The sequence below is a fragment of the Capsicum annuum genome, chromosome 3 (assembly GCF_002878395.1).
Source record: "Capsicum annuum cultivar UCD-10X-F1 chromosome 3, UCD10Xv1.1, whole genome shotgun sequence".
Taxonomy (NCBI): Eukaryota; Viridiplantae; Streptophyta; class Magnoliopsida; order Solanales; family Solanaceae; genus Capsicum; species Capsicum annuum.
The window spans coordinates 180581636-180589784 of NC_061113.1; positions in this window are offsets into that span (position 1 = coordinate 180581636).

Here is an 8149-nt window from a genome sequence, read left to right on the forward strand (position 1 = left end):
GCCGTATAATGTGATCGTCTTTGGGGATAGCTTTGTCAGTAAATATTCGACAGTCAAGTAGTACCTATCATATCCCCAGGGATAATCATTAAATTTATCAAAATATTCGACAAAGACTAATAAATCATCTTCTATGACTTTCCTGACCTCTCTTTCCAATAAAATAGAATGGACGAACCAAACTAAGCATAATTTCTTCCTACAGTGCTTTGGTATGTATTTATCCTCGAGATCTGCCATCAAATCCTCCTCTTTGTAGCTACTACATCCAATAATGCCCAATAACCCATCTTTTTTTTCCTTGCATTTATTGGACCCTTTGTAGGGTGTTTCCTTGATGAGAGGTTCTTCTGGACGATCGCATCTCAAGCCCGTCACTATGGCAAACTCTTTCAACCCAAAATAAATCGGCATGCCACAGTAGTTGATCTAGATTTCATCCATCTTCTTTTTGCCCTCTTTTAGATCTTTATCATCTCCCATGTACTTGATCCTGCGCTTGAGAAGACCATATACCATGCTCATTGGGAAACGGAGAGTTCATCCCTTAAGCAGCTCAAGAAACTATGCAAAGTAGATCTTGTTAAAAATTCCTTCTATATTTTCATTATTCATAATTATCCTTAATTCATCAAAACATTTCCCCAACTGACATTTAAGTACAAGATCACCAGTTACTTTGTCAGGGCTATCCATCGGCATAACAACTCGAAACCTATTGATACTAATGGTTTTGATAGAATCATGCTAGGATTTTGATATTATTTCACGCCCCATTGATGAGAAGGAGTTATCACTTTCCTCGGCTTTATTTTTCCCCAACTAAGATTGTTCAGGAAGTTTTTACGAATCTATATGTACTTTAGCCATTTTTGTTGGGTGGTCAGAAGTTGATCCACTTTTAGTTTTTTTTTTTTAATTTTGGGAGACATCTTTTAACTACAAAAATAGAAAAAACAAAAAATAATTGCATTTGATGTCTGCATAATTTAAAAAATAAAGGTAAGACAAATTTCAATAAATTATTCTACGCCACATTATAAAAAAAATACTCCAATAGATAACCCATCAGTTGGAATAGATGGGAAATTTGTTTGAAGACCTATTTAATATCTCCCAATAGATATCTCACCTGTTGCAATAGATAGACCACCAACACCATAACCAATGCCACCAAGACCACTACTTATACCAATACCAAGAACACCGACACCACCACCAAAAACATAAATACTGACACCAACAATAATATCCACCAACAACACCACAAATACCATACAAAAATAACATGATAGTCAACAAAATACTGAGACAAAAACTAGGGTTTTCTTGGGTGCTTCCTACTTTTTAGCATCAAAACATAAAATTGTTAACCCATTCTCGAAGATAATACAACTAAAAGTCTTTTTTCATCATTAACTAAAACACCCTAATTTTTAGAATAAAGAACAAATATAGAAATCTTCTCAAACTCTATTACCTGCTAAGATAGAGAAAACGATGGATACAAGCGAGAATGAAGTCAAAAATAACAACTATGTGGTCGAAAATGGGAAGAAAATCGATCTATTTTGAAGGGTTTAGCAATATGTTGAGTAGTTATTGTCAGTATTGCTGAGTAAGAGAGAGAAGTGAGAACTTGAAATTTTAAATGAGGAAAAGTTTTTCCCACAAATGGATAATTTGTATGGGTTGATTTGTAATTTTGGAAAAGAATGACAAGTTTTGAAATTGTTAATTTGGTCTGAATTGATCTTAATTAATTTTTAAAATTTCAAAAGATATACTAGTTTTTAAAATATTAAGTTAATGAAAAATATTTCAACTCAGAGTGATCGATCGATGACCCGAGTCGAGATAATTGCAATACCAACACTATGCAATTGGAACGACTTAATTAAAGTTGTAGTTGACCCTATGAGATCATTTATTCATCCCTAGTTCTATCTAAATCAATTTAGGTACTGTTAATTTTACCATTAAGTTAATGAGAGCTTATTTCAACTTAGAGTGATCGATCGATGACCCAGGTCAGAATGAATGCAATACCAACACCATGCAATTGGAACGACTCAAGTAAAGTTGTAGTTGAATCTATGAGCTTATTCATTCATCCCAAGTTCCACCTAAATCAATTTAGGTACTATTAATCTTAATATTAAGTTAATAAGAGCTCATTTAAACTCAGAGTGATCGATCAATAACCCGGGTCAGGATGAACGCAATACCAACATCATGTAATTACAACGACTCAATTGAAGTTGTGGTTTACCCTATGAGCTCATTGATTCATCCCTAGTTCCACCTAAATCAATTTAGGTACTATTAATCTTAACATTAAGTTAAATTTCAACTTAGAGTGATCGATCGACGACCTGAGTTGGGATGAATGCAATACCAACACCAATTGTAAAGACTCAATTAAAGTTGTAGTTGACCCTATGAACTCATTCATTCATCCCTAGTTCCACCTAAATCTATTATAATGAAATCTGTTGGAACAAATGACTGAGCTGTTGGAAATTTCTAACAAATATTCATATTTATTTCAACAAATGACATATCTAATTTAATTATCAAATAAACATTTACATCTGTTGTAAAAGATGACCGAGCTGTTGGAAATTTTTAAATAAATATTGATATCTGTTGTAACAGATGATATATCTGATTTAATTATCAAATGGACATTTGCATCTGTCGTCACAGATGATTGAGCTGTTGGGATATATATATAGATATTTATATCCATTGTAACATATGACATATCTAATTTAATTATCAAATAAAAATTTGCATTTGTGAGCTGTTGGGATTTTTAAATAGATATTTGTATCTGTTATAATAGATGACTGCTGTTGGGATTTTTAAACAGATATTGCTATATCTTGCAACAAATGACATATCTATTTGAAAATATTTTTTCTTTCAATTTTAAAGCTTTTTGTCCGGGTAGATAAAGTAATAAGTACTACAAAATGCGGTAAAAAATGAAGAGTTTCTTTTTCTTTGGATAACTCAAAAATGAGTTCATTGAGTAGTCTTATCTTGTCTTTTTAACGTCACTAGTATTCCTCGTGCCCCTCAAATTATTAATGAATATTAATTATATTAATTAATAAATATTGAAAAACCCACGTCTATGTACACAATATATCTAGAATTATCTCATCTCTTCTCAGCTTCAACTTTATCGCTAAATTTAGTTTATTCATTTGTCATCTTTTTCTTTCTCTCCTATTTACGTTAGGGTTATCACAATCTTTTTTTTCTCTCTTTTATATTCTCTTTCTCATAAAGATCCTTTTGGATCTAAGCCGATCCATATTTTTCCTCGACTGAAATTGCTATTTTAATCCTCTTTTGACATTAAGGTATGGTTTAGTATTGCTCTTTCATTCTTGTCTTCTTCTTTACAAGTTATTTACATCTATTTTTTATTTAATTATCATTTACCCATATCATATTTATTTAAAAATTTTGAAGGAACTTTTAAGTATTGAATAAACGAATAGAGAATTTTTATTACAATATGCAAAAAAAGTATTCTGTTGGGAGAAATTTAAAAAACTTGTTGGCATTATCATTTTTGTGTATGTATTTTGTTTGTTTCATAGTTGTTTATGTTGTTATTGATATTGTTAGTGGGGTTGGCGTTGTTGGAACTTATGGTGTGGTGTTGTTGATGGTGTTGGAACAAAGGATGGAACAAAGGATACCTTGATGTATTTCAATAGACTCCACATCTATTGCAATAAACACCACATCTGTTGCATCAGAATCCACATCTGTTGCAACAGACTCTACATCTGATGCAACAAACTCCACATCTGATGCAACAGACTCTACATCTGATATAACAGACTCCACATTTGATGTAACAGACTCTACATCTATTGCAACAGATGGATACTATTCTTTTTTGTGACATTAATTTTTTTCTCTTCTTTATAGATATAAGGAACTGAAAGTTGATCAACTTTTTCCCGACCATCACAAGAGGTTGCAGTAAAGATAGGTTCGGAGAAATAAGTTATATGCAGATGGAACCACTTCATATGTTGGAGGTATGTATTACTGATAAATTTATCATGGAAACACATATAGATTACACTAAATTTATGAATGTTGTTTTTGACAGATTAGTCATAGATCATTCAAACAAGATATCTGTAATTTTACAGTTAAGTTTGGTAGGTCCAAACTGATAAGGCTGAGGGACCATGAATATGGTTCTGATACCCTGTTAAGATTTAATGTCGGTTGTTGCTCATGTTTATTTGTCAAGCATTGTTAAGGGATATAGTTTTGGTGTCATTGTAAAGAGATTCAATAGTGATTTGACTAACTTTTAGGGTGGATTGGACTCTGAGAAGGCCTTCGAAGTCTAGAACTACATCTAACAAGAATGAACAACCAATATAGTTATTTCCCTAGCTCAAATTGATATGGTTGGGTTGCTCGAGTTGATGATTATATGCCAGAAGGTGCGGTAGAAGAATGCCTTCAAGGGAAAATAGGTGGTTGATGAAAGACTATATTATTTGAGAGCTAATTGAAGAAGAGACATAGGGTAGAAAGTAACTTCTAGCGAATCTGGCCAATAAAATTATCTTAAAACATGAGAAATCTGTATCAAGTGCAAATATAAAGGTGTATTCAGTAATGAAAAATCTATCTGTTGTTTCTCTAATAGAAAATAGTGCAGATGGTCACTTTACTAGGGAGCTGAGACAAGGTAGTGTGGTCGGGATTATCACCTAATAGAAAATAGCAGAAGACCAAGAAAGCCGCATTAAGGGAATCGAGGGTTGAAATATTATACAGTAAGTCTAGAAAACTTTCGCCAATAACAACTGCAGTTAAAGTAAGGAATATAAGCGAAGACGATAATTTTTGAATTTTATACTGCATCCCATACCTTCTTATTTGTGGTTTCGATTAGGTCCACTGTTGTTGACCTAATCGGAACCACAAATGAGATTGAAAGTCAAATTGAGTATCATTACTTCCTTAGCAATATGGTTATAATTGATTCTGTTTTATATCCTTAGCATGCTTTCAACATATCTTGAAGAAGATCAGAGGCTTGCTCTAGTATGTGAATTTCGATAATTTTCAAGTTTGCCTCCAACTTGCTGATTCTGTATTCAAGCTGGTTGTGTTCGTCTTTGAATTTGGTATAGAGCTCCTAATTTTTTGTGATCTTGATCAGGAACACCATCTTCAAAGCTGTGGCATTCTAGAAGCCCTTCAAAACACTTTCTTCAGAAGCCTTAAAGGATACATGTAGGGTCGCTGTGTATGTTTTTAGGTCATAATGTGTTGATGCACCGTCAAGATGTGATCCCAACCATTGAATAGATCACTTTTATCAAGTGTTGCTCAATGCATCATACTCAACCAACCTTCAAGGAATTTGATAAATTAATAAGCAAGGAGTTACGTAACGTTTGATCTAAACTGACTTTACCAAGCCTATCAAATGTTACGTAACTCCAGGCTCATTACCCTATCAAAAAACTTTGCCCGAGTTAGTGCACAAATCAAATGAGCTCAATCTTTCAACCTTTCTACTGATCGCTCTTCTACAATATAGATGACAAGATATCTGCCATGCAAAAGTCTACACCGTCAGCAAAAATGCTTGCCACGGTGAAAGGTCTTCTGATGGAATCAATAGTAATCTCTCAATATCAAGTGATATTAAGATATTCCTAGTCATGCTTTACCAAGACTTTCTCTACGGCAAGAATTTCTGCTGATGACAAGATATCTGCCATGCAAAAGTCTACACCATCAACAAAAATTTTTGCCAGACCGAAAGTCTTTAGAAGGCATTATTAGTAATCTCTCAACATCAAGGAAGTCTTGTACGAAAGTCTTTAGAAGACATTTGAAAATAAGGAATTTTTCAGCAATTCCTACACATAATTACAATCAACGGCCTCACCAGATTCACTCTTAGTTCAAAAGAAAAGGCAAAAATATTTTCATTTGCATTCGAACTAGGAATGCAAATAAAAATATTTCCGTCTTTTATTTTGAACTAGGAGTGACTATGGTGAGGTTTTTGATGCCGTAATTATGTGTAGTCATTGTTGAAAACTTTCTTATTTTTTAATGTCTTCTGAAGACTTTCATACAAGACTTCCTTGGTATTGAGAGATTACTAGTCATGACTTCTGAAGACTTTCGCTTTGGCCAGAATTTCTACTGACGGTGTAGACTTTTTCATGGAAGATATCTTTTCATTAACAAAAATTCTTGCCGTAGAGAAAGTCTTGGTAAGGCATCACTAGGAATATCTCAATATCACTTGATATTGAGAGATTACTATTGATGCCTTTAGAAGACCTTTCATTGTGGCAAGCATTTCTACTGATAGTGTAGACTTTTACGTGGAGGATATCTTGTCATCTATATTGGAGAAGAGCGATCAGCAGAAAGTTTAAGAGATTGAGCTTGTTTGATTTGAGAACTAACTCGGCAAAGTTTTTTGATAGGGTAATGAGCCTGGAGTTACGTAACATTTGATAGGCCTGGTTGAGTCGATTTAGATCAAACGTTACGTAACTTCTTGCTTATTAATTTATCAAATTCCTTGAAGGTTGGTTGAGCAAGATGTATTAAGCAACTCTCGATAAAAGTGAGCTATTCAACGGTTGGGACCTATCTTGACTGTGCATCAATATATTTTGACCTAAAATAAACACAACATCCCTCTATGTATCCTTTAAGGCTTCTGAAAAAAGTGTTCTGAAGGCCTTCTTCAATGCCAAAACTTTGAAAGTAAGGTTCCTGATTAAGCTCACAAGAGACCAGGAACTCTATACCAACTTCAAAGATGACAACGACCAGCTTGAATACAGAATGAGCAAACTGGAGGCAAGCTTGAAAATTATCGGGATTCATATACTATAGCAAGGCTCTGATCTTCTCCAAGAAATGTTGAAAGTATTCTAAGGCAAGAAAACACAATCAATTAATCCATATTGCTAAGAAATTAATGATACTCAATCTATCTTTCAATCTTGTTTGTGGCTCCGATCAGGACAATAGCAGTGGACCTAATCAGAACCAAAAACAAGAAAGGCATAGGATGCAATTTAAAATTCAGAAATTGCCGCCTTCGCTTAGATTCCTTACTTTAAATGCAGTTGCTATTGGTTAAAGTTTTCTAAACTTACGGTACATCAATTCAACCCTCGATCCCGTAAGGCGGCTTTCTTAGCCTTCTGCTAGTTTCTATATAGGTGATAATCCCGACCATGCTACCTAGTCATATCTTCCTAGCAAAGTTTCCATCTGTGTTATTTTTCTTTTAGAGAGACAACAAATGAATTTACATTATCGGATACACTTTCATATTTGTACTTGATTCAGATTTATAATGTTTTAAGATAATCCCATTGGCTAGATTTTTTCATTTAAGAGCTTTTTTTATTTTTTCTAACAGCTGATTCATCGGTCGCAATAGATGGGGAATTTGATGCATCAACAACATTTTTTGTTTGTTTAATGTGTTTAGACGAAAATTCACGATCACGACTGTTCACCTTTTTCTTAACAAACAATCATCATATAACTTTTAATTAATCCAACCCAGGTTAATGTTTTCAAAGTTCATGCTAATCTTGTTCCCTATCCCAGCATGGTATATATGTATATGTATGCATTGCATTGGGTATGTGCATTGGTTGATTGGATTTTGAACAGTTGGCATTATATTATCCTTATCCTTGAGTTACACACTAGCACTCCAACCGCTAATTGTCTTCGTACGCTATATTCCCACATGATGTAGGGACTGGTCATACTATCACACCTCCTGCTCATTGACTTGGGTTCGGGGATAACTTGTGTTGAGATTATTCCAACTCAAGGTATATGTATGTTGGTTATTAGGTATTGGGGGTGATCTTCGGTCCTTGTTGGACTTGAGGTTCCCATAACGACAAGGCCCGAGTTTGGTTCGTGTCACCATTCTTGTTTTTTGCTCTCAAAAATTGTGTGTATGGTATATGTTATTCTTAACATCTTTGTTTTCTAAATTTGTTAAAGGAAAGATTGATTTCCTTGGCATATTTGTTTTCTAACTTCATTAAAGGTAATAGTAGAGATATTTGGGGTTTAATCGTGTTAGTTA